The sequence below is a fragment of the Beta vulgaris genome, chromosome 4 (genome assembly GCF_026745355.1).
Source record: "Beta vulgaris subsp. vulgaris cultivar EL10 chromosome 4, EL10.2, whole genome shotgun sequence".
NCBI lineage: Eukaryota > Viridiplantae > Streptophyta > Magnoliopsida > Caryophyllales > Amaranthaceae > Beta > Beta vulgaris.
In genome coordinates this window covers 26,856,637-26,869,420 of record NC_079205.1, presented here as the reverse complement: position 1 = coordinate 26,869,420, position 12,784 = coordinate 26,856,637, and the positions used below count along the sequence as shown (strand labels likewise).

The window sequence follows — 12,784 nt, the reverse complement described above, 5'->3', positions numbered from 1 at the left end:
ATGTTTGACTCTGCCACCCACCAAGTGACAGGCCACAGAAATGACAACATTATCAGCAAAGCTGAGTACACACTGTGTAATAGAATATACAAGTTTAGGTGTATTTTGAAAACTAACACATAGTTATAATAACAAATAATCACATTCAACTCAGCTATTATCGTTTCACAAAATCAAATCGTTTGGCATGAACGCGAATGGAGAGGGGTACCACGCAGTACCAACTGTCTCCAAACTGTTGAGGGTCGTCACCCCACCTTTTACTGTTCTGCTTGCAAGACTTAACCGGACATGTCCTATAACGCCAGTAAATCGCCCTTCCTGGAAGGCAACAGTTAGGGACTCTACCCGCCCTAACTCGGGTGCATGTTCATGCCTCACTTTCATATTTATAATATAAGATATTTAATGATTCATACTTCAATCCTCAATACTCATAACATAACACCACATTCGACCTTATCTGGTCTTAACTCATATATTAATCATTTCCTCATTATCATACCAAATCATATTTTAAGAAACATAGTATTTTCGAACAATTCCAATAATTGAACAAAAGGATACTTTTATAACAATCCAATAGCAATTCACAACTAACTCATAGAGATGCATCTATAATCATGACCATTACTATAAACGATATATGATATCTAAAATTTAGTATACCGCGCACATGAGCATTTAAATATATTTTGCTGAACATAAAGGTTACCTCAACTCTATAACAATTATACGAAACCTCCAATCATCATAACTTGATTTTCCATACCATCTTCAATTATATACGTCTATATAGCCATCCTCCAACAACCACCTCACAGTAACATCAATAATCAATAACCAAACTTAACTATTATAATTATCTTCTTCTAACGCAACCATTATGCTAATCAAACTGAATCCCGCAAATAGAAATTCACGAAGTCATTCCCATAACTCATAACTCGACTTCATACATATCAACTCCAACTACAATAATTATAACAGTCTCCCAATTCTAAGATTATGACTTCCCTCGCATCATCAACAACGACTATCCAATAAGAACGATACAACAACAACATAATAACAACAACACAAACAACAATAATACCACCTCCACCACCAACAATAACACCAACACCAATAACACAACATTAAGCACAATAACAGAACAACACAACCACAATACAACAGCACAACCAACAACAGAAACCACCACCTACTATGTTCATAACAAACCTAAGTAAATCATATTCCCAAATTTATAGCTCCAACTTCTTGAATCATAATAACAAGATGAACCATATTGTTCTATTGCATACTTTGGATATATATACTTGAACTATAAACCACATGATACTAGCTCTAGACACATCATTGGAACCTTTTTAATCATATCCAAACTAATTCATCTTCCAAACTAGTAAACTATTTTAACTATAACCCACTACAAGATCACCACAACAACAACACAACAACATAATAGTTCTACCACAACCATCACAACTACTCCACAATAGCTAGCACAAACCATAATAACGGTGCAACAACAATAATAAGCAACAACTTCATAGCAACTCCACCACAACCACAATGACAGAACAACAATAACTCAACAACACTACTACAACAGAGCAACAACAACAATAGTAACTCCACAACAATTTCACCGCAACCACCACAACAACTCCACAACAACAATAACATAACAACTCCACCTCAGTCATCACAATCACTCCACAAGTCCATGTACCAAACACATTCCATTAAGAAGCATAATCGTAATTACTTAGTGTATATGTGTTGTTTAGGTCAAATAAAACATCACTAGTGAACCTTAGCATGCTATATTCATGTTAAATACTCAATATACACATAATAAAATACACATCATAAGTAAATTCATTTCATAAATATGCTTTACACTAGAAAGAAACAATCACCTAACTATAGGTATGGAAATCTCTAGGGTAAAACCAAACTAAGTGTGTACCTTCATTAAGGATGCTTAAGGCCACGAAACTCCTTAACCCAATTGGTTAACTACTCCTACAGCTTCCCCTGAACATATAAAATGCTAAAGATTAGTTTCAACAAGCTTATAGATATGAAAAACTAAGCTTAAATACAAGAGGTGTAATCTGTTGAACTTACAACAACTTATGTGATCTTTCAGCAAGGTTTTCTATATGATTTATGGTCTAAAGGTTGGAACCAAAGCTTGTACTACTTTGTATGGAGTTTAGAAGATTCTATGTAGAGAAAAGTGGGTGTTCAAGAAAAATAAAGAAAAGAGACGAAAATCCAGAACAGGCTTTTTCTGGCGGTACCCCCAGGGGAGGGAAACCTCTTATGGGCAAGGTCGGTTTCTTGGAGTTTTTGGGTGATTCTTGCTTGAGGTGTTAGCCTTAGGTGTTGGATTTCATGCATACAAAGGGTGTTGAGAGATCGACACTTAAGTAGCTGCTAAGCAGCTTTCTTTGAGCATAGGTCTGAGCTGTATTTTCAGCTGACCAGTTTTTACTATGTAAGTAATTTACCTTATAGAGCCACGAAATTCTTGGGCATAAATGACTATTTTAACCTTAATACATCCAAAGAATGTCATATATAAAGTTTGGTTAGGTTCTGAGCTCGGATTCAACCCCGAAAGGCTCTTTAACTGGAAGTTCATCGTTACCCGATAAAACAATCTCCAAACGATTTTCATAATCTTAATGTTTAAGGCTCTCAAGGACTTTCTAACTTATCTATTGGTTTCCAAAGCCTTCTTAGCCAATAAGAATGATGGTTCTTATCCTCTTTGACCTTTCTTAACCATTAACAAAGATTGTTCCTTATCCACAAGCTTTCTTAACCACTAATAATGTTAGTGCTTATCCACAACCTTTCTTAACCATTAAGAATGATAGTACTTATCCACAACCTTTCTTAACCACTAAGAATGATAGTACTTATCCACAAGATTTCTTAACCACTGAGAATGATAGTACTTATCCACAACCTTTCTTATCCAGTAAGAATGATAGTACTTATCCACAAGCTTTCTTAAACATTAAGAATGATAATAAGATTTCTTAACCATTAAGAATGATGATGCTTATCCACAAGCTTTCTTAACCATTAAGAATGTTGGTCTTATCCACTTTTAGCTTTTAAATAAAGGTTCTTAAAAACAGGGCTATTACACCTACTTCTTCTTACTTGTTTGTTCTGGTTCTTCTTCCTTCATTTTTTTTCATTTCATTCTTCTCTCCTGCTTAGGGTTGTTCAGAGTGCGGTATGGACAACACCAAACCGCAACCCAAACCGTTTTTTAGCGGTTTGGGTTGGTTTGCGGTTTCAAAATTATGGTTTGGGTTATGATTTTAAGCAAACCACGGTTTACGGTTTGGGTTGGTTTTCATTTTTGTAAACCAAAATCGCACCGCAAACCGTAATTTTATATGTATTTTTTAAAAGAAAAATTTAAATACACTTGACAAGGTGACATACAAGTATAAAAATGAAAAAAGAAGTTTGAGGTAAAGAACTTTAACACTTTTGATAAATAATTATTTATGTGTAATTATGAAGTCAACTTCATATCTATTTGGACTATTATTAACAAATTTTTTTTACTCTTAGATTACAATATTAATGGCGCAAAGGAAAAAAGGGTTAAACCGCAAACAAAACTGCACCAAACCGTTTTGCACGGTTCGATTTGGGTTGGTTTGGGCAAAAGTACGGTGCGGTTTGGGTCGGAAAAATGTCAAACCGTATATTTGCGGTTTGGGTTGGGTTACTATAACACCCCTGAATTTCGAGTGATTAATTCAATTAAATAATATTAAAATTCTATAGAAAATTCGGCAGAGTTCCGTTTGAAAAATGGACTGCCTAAAATTTAATTTAGGACTGGCGTCCAAATTTTAAACCTGTTTCAACAAATCAGCAATCCAAAATCCAAATTCCCAACAACTCCACCCATTTCAAATACCAACGAAATTCCTGTATAACTACTCGAAATCCAAACGTGTTATTGCACGATTATTACGAGAATAATCGCTAAGGAAGAACTACCTGCACCAAAACTAAATTAAAGCTTATTTTAAACTATTACAACCCAACCGAATAAAGATTTAGGTGGATTAATATTTACAACCCTAAGTCTCAAAATATTGATTATATATAAGAAATGCACCAGAACAGAACTATTATAACTATATTTACGCAAAACTAGTGGACGTTGCTCTCCGCCCATACCCCGACTCTAAGCCTTCATGAACCTGCATATATCAAGCATGTAGTATCAGCCAAACATGCTGAGCAAGATTCAATACTGTAAAGCCAAATACATGTGTAGGTAGGATGCATTAATAATATCCTACAAATCATTCACTTTTGCAACCCCAATACTAAATAAAACATTGTAAAACATTTTTCGTCATTTCTTTTCCAAACCAAATACTTTTCTATTTTCTCTGCTAAAATAATTTCTTTCAGAATCTTAGAATCATAAATCTATGGAATGGAACGAACTTTATTTCCCATTGGGCTAGCTAGGCCCTCCGGGTAACTATTAGACAAAGATCCCTAGTGTGCACACCCCACAAACGGTCAAACCGTAGCAGAAGATCTAAGTCTGAGGTACTGATCAACGTACCCCCCAACTATTCTGTAATGTCGAGACGATCCCGACAAGGTTTCAATTCCTTGAGACACCATAAAGGCAATCCCAACCAGTTTAAAAAACATAAAACTATCCATAAATCTTTTCTGTAACTATTCTATAATTCAAGGTTTGAAAATAAACTATCTGTGTTAGGAGGAACATCGTCCTATTCAAACCAATCTCAACTCAAGAGAGATACATACGTTTATAATCTTTTCTCGTAAATATGAAAGTTTTAGTTGAAATCTTATCTTTTGTAGACCTTTCTTGTAACTATTAAAGATCTGAGTAAGGAAACTTACCTTTTAAACTATATCAAACCAACTAGCTCAGTCAATACGGCTCCTCAATAAAACCGAAATCCACTAATATAGAAGATTGGGGATGAAAAATAACTTGCAAACGCCCCTAATTCAAGCACTAAATGCTCCAAATTACAGCACGACGACCCCCTTTGCTCTCCCTTGCGCCGCCTACTTTTATAGTGTCACCTCTAGTGGTGGTTGTGGTTGTGTCGTCGGCAACGGTGGTGGTTGTGTGATGAAGGAAGAATGATAAAGATTTTGAGAGAAGAAGATGGTGAAGATGGTGAAGATGTTGAACGGTGGTGAAGCACCGTTATGAATGTCGTTCTTTTGTTTTGTTATTTTTTTTTTCTTTCCTTTTTCGTTTCTTGTTTTATTTTTCCCTTTTCCCCCTTCTTACATATATGTGAGTATATTTCCTCTTATTACTATTATTAGTTAAATTACTTACTAAACTTATCCCACTATAAGCATATAAATTATTTACAAAATAATTCCTAAAGATAAATGAATTTAATTATTAAATACACCAAAATATATAATATAGTTAATAAAATAAATAATAAACTGTTTCAAAAATCGGGGTGTTACAATCAACCCCCCTTAAAATAAGTTTCGTCCTCGAAACTTGAAACAATTCTTAAACTCGAAGCGAAAATCCTACCACTTACTTTAGCTCATTAACTTTGCATGTTTAGCCAACTATCTATTATTAAAGTACGAAACATAATAAATATATAGTATCAAACTTGCACATAAACTATCTCACTAGCATACTCTCAACATGCCATTAACTTTCACGTAGAATCAAACACTTAATACAAGTCAAAATTATCTTCAAATACTAAGAATTGAAATGAAATCATACTAATTCCACCCTCCGTAAATAGTTACGTCCTCGTAACTATAAGCGTACCTATTGAAATAGGTGGGGATATTGAGCTCGCATCGCATCCTCGGATTCGCAACTAAGTTCATCGTCCTTGTGGTTCGACCACAATACTTTCACCAGTTTAACTTCTCCATTCCGAGTTGCTCGAACTTTACTATCAAGAATTTTCATAGGGACCTCAACATATGAAAGGTTATCTTTTAGTTGAAATTCATAAGGTGTGAGTACATGTGAGGGGTCACTAATGTAGCGACGAAGTTGAGAAATATGGAAAACGTTGTGAACTCGAGCTATCTCTAGAGGTAATGTCAATCTATATGCAACTTCCCCTATCCTTTCTCCGCTAGGATCTCATACGGTCCGATGAATTTAGGGCTTAACCTGCCCTTCATCCTGAATCGCATTACTCCCTTTATAAGAGAAACTTTCATGAGTACTTTCTCACCGACTTCAAACTCTGCATGTCGTCGGTATTTATCAGCATAACTTTTATGTCTATCTTGTGCCGCTTTCATTTTCTGTTGTATCAGTTTTACTTGTTCTACAGTTTCTTGGATCATTTCAGGACCAAGAACACAAGATTCAACAATATCACTCCAACAAAGAGGAGACGACACTTGCGGCCATACAAGGCTTCATATGGGGCCATTCCTATTGAAGAATGATAGCTATTATTATACGAGAATTCTATCAGTCCAGTCTATCTTCCCACGAGCCTTGAAATTCTAAGGCACATGCCCTCAACATGTCCTCGAGTGTTTGGATTGTGCGCTCTGTCTGACCATCAGTAGCAGGATGAAATGATGTACTCATTTTCAACTGTGTCCCTAAGGCTTTTTAAAGCTTCTGCCAAAAATTAGATAAGAATCTACTATCTCTATCGGACAAAATGTCCTTTGGCACACCATGTAAGCGCAAAACATTCTTCCTATATGCATCAGCTAGCTTTTGATGTTGCCATGTATCTTTCATTGGTACGAAATGGGCAGACTTGGTGAGTCGGTCCACAATGACCCAAATCATGTTATTACCATTAGGTGTTCTTGGAAGTCCAGAGATAAAATCCATAGAAATTGAGTCCCACTTCCACGTTGGAATCTCCAAAGGTTGAATCTCGCCTTGAGGTCTCTTGTGCTCAAACTTGACTTTTTGGCAAGTCAAGCACTTGGAAACATACTCGGCGACCTGTTGCTTCATGTGAGGCCCAAAAGGTGATTTTGAGGTCTTTATACAACTTGTCACCTCCTGGATGTACGAATATGGAGTCAAATGAGCTTCATCTAAGATTTTCTTCTTCAGTTCAGGTATGTCAGGAACACACCACCTACTCTTATAGCGAAGACTCCCATCTGCATGGATCTTAAAATAAGCATCTTCAGTATCTTGAACCTCTCCCATCTTTTTCTTCAGAAGTGCATCAGTAGCTTGGTTCTCCTTAATCTCATCGTACACATCTGGTTGCAATGTAAGGGAGTTAAGCTGTGCCCCAACTCGGACAAGTTCGACACCAAAATTCTGAAATTCATCTCTAAGTAACCTTCTCGAAAGCGTCGTGTGCAATGAGTGAGAAGATTTCCTGCTAAGCGCATCAACGACAACATTGGCCTTGCCTTCATGGTATTGAATCTCCATATGAAAATCCTTAATCAGCTCTAACCATCTTGTTTGTCTCATATTCAACTCTTTTTGCGTGAAGATATACTTGAGGCTTTTATGATCAGAGTATATTTTGAATGAATACCAAGCAAATAGTGACGCCAAATTTTAAGAGCAAAGACTACAGCGGCTAAGTCAAGATCATGTGTGGGGTAGTTCGCCTCATGAACTTTTAATTGTTTAGACGCATAAGCTACAATTTTCCGTTTCTGCATAAGCACACATCCAAGGCCATTTCTCGAAGCATCTGTATACACCTCGTAGTCTTGATCCCCATTAGGTAAAGTTAAGACTGGAGCTGTAGTAAGACGCTCCTTCAACGTCTGAAAAGCCTTCTCACAATCATCATTCCATTCATACTTGGTGCACTTCTTCATCAAACTCGTCAATGGGCGAGCTATTTTGGAAAAATCTTTCACGAATCTCCTATAGTAGCCGGCTAGACCAAGGAAGCTGCGAATTTCAGTCACATTCTTCGGAGTAGACCATTCAAAACCGCTTGAATTTTAGATGGATCAACTGAAACACCCTCCTTAGAAATGATATGACCCAGAAAAGCCACTTTCTCGAGCCAGAATTCACATTTGGAGAACTTTGCATACAAGTGATTTTCTCTCAGTATTTGCAAAACAGCACGGAGGTGCTCTTCATGTTCACTCGCATTCTTTGAATAAATCAATATATCATCAATAAAAAAAACAATGAATTTATCCAAATAAGCTCTGAATACCCTGTTCATTAAATCCATGAACACCGCTGGAGCATTAGTCAAGCCAAAGGGCATAACTGTAAACTCATAGTGTCCATAACGGGTACGAAAAGCTGTCTTTGGGATATCTTTATCTGCAACACGAAGCTGATGGTAACCTGATCTCAAGTCGATCTTAGAGAATACTCCTGCACCGGCCAACTGATCAAACAAGTCATCTATCCTTGGCAATGGATACTTTTTTCACAGTGACGTTATTGAGTTCTCTGTAGTCAATACATAATCGTAGGGTACCATCCTTCTTCTTCACGAAAAGAACTGGTGCACCCCAAGGTGATACACTAGGTCGAATGTAGCCTTTATCTAGCAACTCTTCTAATTGAGTTTTCAGTTCTCTCATCTCAGCAGGCGCCATTCGATAAGGTGGCTTAGATATAGGTCCCATTCCAGGTACCAAATCGATGTTAAATTCCAAATCACGCTTTGGAGGCATATTAAGAATGTCATCTGGAAACACATCTTGATACTCATTCACAACTGGGACATCTCCGAGCTGTGGTCTTTCCTTACTAGTATCATGAATATGGCAAAGGTACATAGGGCATCCCTTCCTTAAATAAGACTTCAATGTAAGAGCAGAAATAATCTTCACTGAACGGCGACTATAAAGCACATGAACACCCTTATGACTCTCTATTGTTACCTTTTGTTTTCGACAGTCTATCTTGGCTTTATACTTTCCTAGCCAGTCCATCCCTAATATTATACCAAAATCTGTCAAAGGAAAAACTATTAGGTCAGCGAATAAGGTAGTTTCACCATAAGCTATAGGACATCTAAATACATCCTATTACACGTGACACTTAGACCAGAAGGAATGGAAATATCGGCCTCACAAGGTGTGACACTTTCTAAGTTTAACCTTTTTGCAAAAGTTTCAGATAAAATGAATGTGATGCACCTGAATCAAAATAGTACGTATGCAGGTGTAAAATAGATAGAGAAAGTACCGGTCACTGCATTCCCCTGGTTATCTGCATCTGCTTGCTTAAGATGATTAAGGTTGCCCATGTTCTTTTTCTAGAGACCTCTCTTAGCCTGAGCAGCATTAGCCTTTCCTGCGCTACAATTTGTAGCTGCAGAAGTAGTTGGGCGATTACTAGCTGTACTAGCAGTGGGTGTCCTCAACACCTCATAATTGGCCAATCTTAGCATCAGGGTTAGTGAAACACTCATAAGCTCTATGCCCCTCCTTCTTGCAATAATTACACGTCACCTTATTGCCTTCACAATCCCTCCCTGGATGATTGTTTTCACATCTTTTGCAAAAATAACGACGAACAGGTCCTGGGTTGTTTTGGGATTGAATTGGCTCTGGCTTGGCTACGGGGCTGAAACGAACTCTGAGCACTCCTTGAGGCTTGTTGACTCTGACCTCCTCTATTGAAGTTACCCCTAGGACCCCGATTATCAAAGTTTCTGCTTGTTTTGACTAAAGTTATTACCCTTATCCCATTGTTGGGTACTTTCTTTTGTAGGAGCTTTCATCTTTTCTGCGGCTTTCCTTCTCTCCTTGATTCTCTCGGCATTGCTAGCACGAGTATAAACTTCGTTCAAGGTCGTGAAGTCGGCGTCCCATATTGCTAAGAAGTTCAAGATCAAGTTTTTCCTCGAACTTCTGAGCTCTTTCTTGTTCATTTGGGACCAATTCAGGCACGAAACGAGACAACTCCAGGTATTTAGTATAAAAGTCTTGGAGAGACATATCTCCTTGCTCCAGCTGTTCAAACTCAAATCTCTTCCTTTTCCTCATATGAGGTAGAAACTAGCGCGTAGCGCCTTCTTGAACTCCTTCCAACCAAATTCCTTTGCCTCCACCTCCTCAAAACCATCCTCATCATATGTGACTTTGGTGGTAAAATTATCTTTGTTGTTGGTCCACCAAATATCAGCATCTTCAGTGAGATCAAAGGCTGCGGAGTCTACTCTCATCACTTCAGGGACCTGGAGAGTGACGAAGATCTTGTCAAACTCTCTAATCCAATTCTCCATCTTCACGGGGTCGCCTTTTCCATCATACTTAGGCGGCTTCTTCCCGTCAATTGCTTTATGCACAGCAGCAACTTCAGTGATAGCTACTTTGCTAGTGCTAGTAGTAGCAGCTCGTGCTTCCGCTAGCAATTGCACAGCCTCAGTCATGGCCTTATTAGACTCGGCCATCTGACGCATCAAAGCGCGCATCTCTGATGATTTACTTCTTTCGCGCTTGTGCATCTTGTAAGCACTACATAAGGTAAAAGAACTTGAATCTCGATAAAACACAAGTATAACACATTGATTGCATAAAAGAATATTAACTCTCAAATCACGATATACAAAAACAATCACATAATTAATATAAGCATATAAACAACACAGAAATTACACTTCCCGTGTATAACCCATCTCACTTTCTCACCTCGGCTTGTCAAAATTTTAGTTTCCTATCATCTTTAACTTAACCCAGTCCTTTATTAACCTAGGCTCTGATACCAACTATAACACCCCTGAATTTCGAGTGATTAATTCAATTAAATAATATTAAAATTCTATAGAAAATTCGGCAGAGTTCCGTTTGAAAAATGGACTGCCTAAAATTTAATTTAGGACTGGCTCCGAATTTTAAACCTGTTTCAACAAATCAGCAATCCAAAATCCAAATTCCCAACAACTCCACCCATTTCAAATACCAACGAAATTCCTGTATAACTACTCGAAATCCAAACGTGTTATTCCACGATTATTACGAGAATAATCGCTAAGGAAGAACTACCTGCACCAAAACTAAATTAAAGCTTATTTTAAACTATTACAACCCAACCGAATAAAGATTTAGGTGGATTAATATTTACAACCCTAAGTCTCAAAATATTGATTATATATAAGAAATGCACCAGAACAAAACTATTATAACTATATTTACGCAAAACTAGTGGACGTTGCTCTCCGCCCATACCCCGACTCAAAGCCTTCATGTACCTGCATATATCAAGCATGTAGTATCAGCCAAACAGGCTGAGCAAGATTCAATACTCTAAAGCCAAATACATGTGCAGGTAGGATGCATTAGTTATATCCTACAAATCATTCACTTTTGCAACCCCAATACTAAATTAAACATTGTAAAACATTTTTCGTCATTTCTTTTCCAAACCAAATACTTTTCTATTTTCTCTGCTAAAATAATTTCTTTCAGAATCTTAGAATCATAAATCTATGGAATGGAACGAACTTTATTTCCCATTGGGCTAGCTAGGCCCTCCGGGTAACTATTAGACAAAGACCCCTAGTGTGCACACCCCATAAACGGTCAAACCGTAGCATAAGGTCTAAGTCTGAGGTACTGATCAACGTACCCCCCAACTATTCTGTAATGTTGAGATGATCCCGACAAGGTTCCAATTCCTTGAGACACCATAAAGGCAATCCCAACCAGTTTAAAAAACATAAAACTATCCATAAATCTATTCTGTAACTATTCTATAATTCAAGGTTTGAAAATAAACTATTTGTATTAGGAGGAATATCCTCCTATCCAAACCAATCTCAACTCAAGAGAGATACATACCTTTAAAATCTTTTCTCGTAAATATGAAAGTTTTAGTTGAAATCTTATCTTTTGTAAACCTTTCTTGTAACTATTAAAGATTTGAGTAAGGAATCTTACCTTTTAAACTATATCAAACCAACTAGCTCAGTCAATACGGCTCCTCAATGTAACCGGAATCCACTAATATAGAAGATTGGGGATGAAAAATAACTTGCAAACTCCCTTAATTCGAGCACTAAATGCTCCAAATTACAGCAACAACGACCCCCTTTGCTTTCCCTTGCGCCGCCTACTTCTATGGTGTCACCTCTAGTGGCGTTTGGGGTTGTGTCATCGGCAACGGTGGTGGTTGTGTGATGAAGGAAGAATGTCAAATATTTTGAGAGAAGAAGATGGTGAAGATGTTGAACGGTGGTGAAGCACCGTCATGAATGTCGTTCTTTTGTTTTGTTATTTTTTTTTTCTTTCCTTTTTCTTTTCTTGTTTTATTTTTCCCTTTTCCCCCTTCTTACATATATGTGAGTATATTTCCTCTTATTACTATTATTAGTTAAATTACTTACTAAACTTGTCCCACTTTAAGCATATAAATTATTTACAAAATAATTCCTAAAGATAAATGAATTCAATTATTAAATAAACTAAAATATATAATATAGTTAATAAAATAAATAATAAACTGTTTCAAAAATTGGGGTGTTACAGTTACATTCCAAACCACACCAACCCAAACTGCGAACACCCCTACTCCTGCTCCCCTCCACTGTCTTTCGGCCTTTCCCACCCCTAACCCCACCCCACCCCACCCCACTCCCTCCACTGCCCTTTTCTCTTGACAAAGCTGCCCCCTTCCCCCCAAACAGCTGCCGCCCCCTTCCCCCCATACAGCTGTCGCCCCCTTCCCCCCACTGCCAAAATCGCACCTCACCCAGTCGAATCAGCTCCTCTTCACCCGTGAACCAACCCCTCACCCACACATAAACAGCTGCAA

General features: G+C 37.5%; 2 long non-coding RNA genes across 2 annotated transcripts; both read right to left on the bottom strand.

Annotated features, from left to right (window-relative positions):
* Positions 1–3,957: 3,957 nt before the first annotated feature.
* LOC125494209 (uncharacterized) lies at positions 3,958–5,290 on the bottom strand. The gene is made up of 2 exons (XR_007270576.2): positions 4,945–5,290; positions 3,958–4,256 (listed from the first exon to the last, which is right to left on the bottom strand). It is a non-coding gene; the product is annotated as an uncharacterized LOC125494209 (long non-coding RNA).
* A 5,633-nt stretch (positions 5,291–10,923) lies between these two features.
* On the bottom strand, positions 10,924–12,657 carry LOC130591246 (uncharacterized). The gene is made up of 2 exons (XR_008968999.1): positions 11,911–12,657; positions 10,924–11,222 (listed from the first exon to the last, which is right to left on the bottom strand). It is a non-coding gene; the product is annotated as an uncharacterized LOC130591246 (long non-coding RNA).
* Positions 12,658–12,784: the final 127 nt, after the last annotated feature.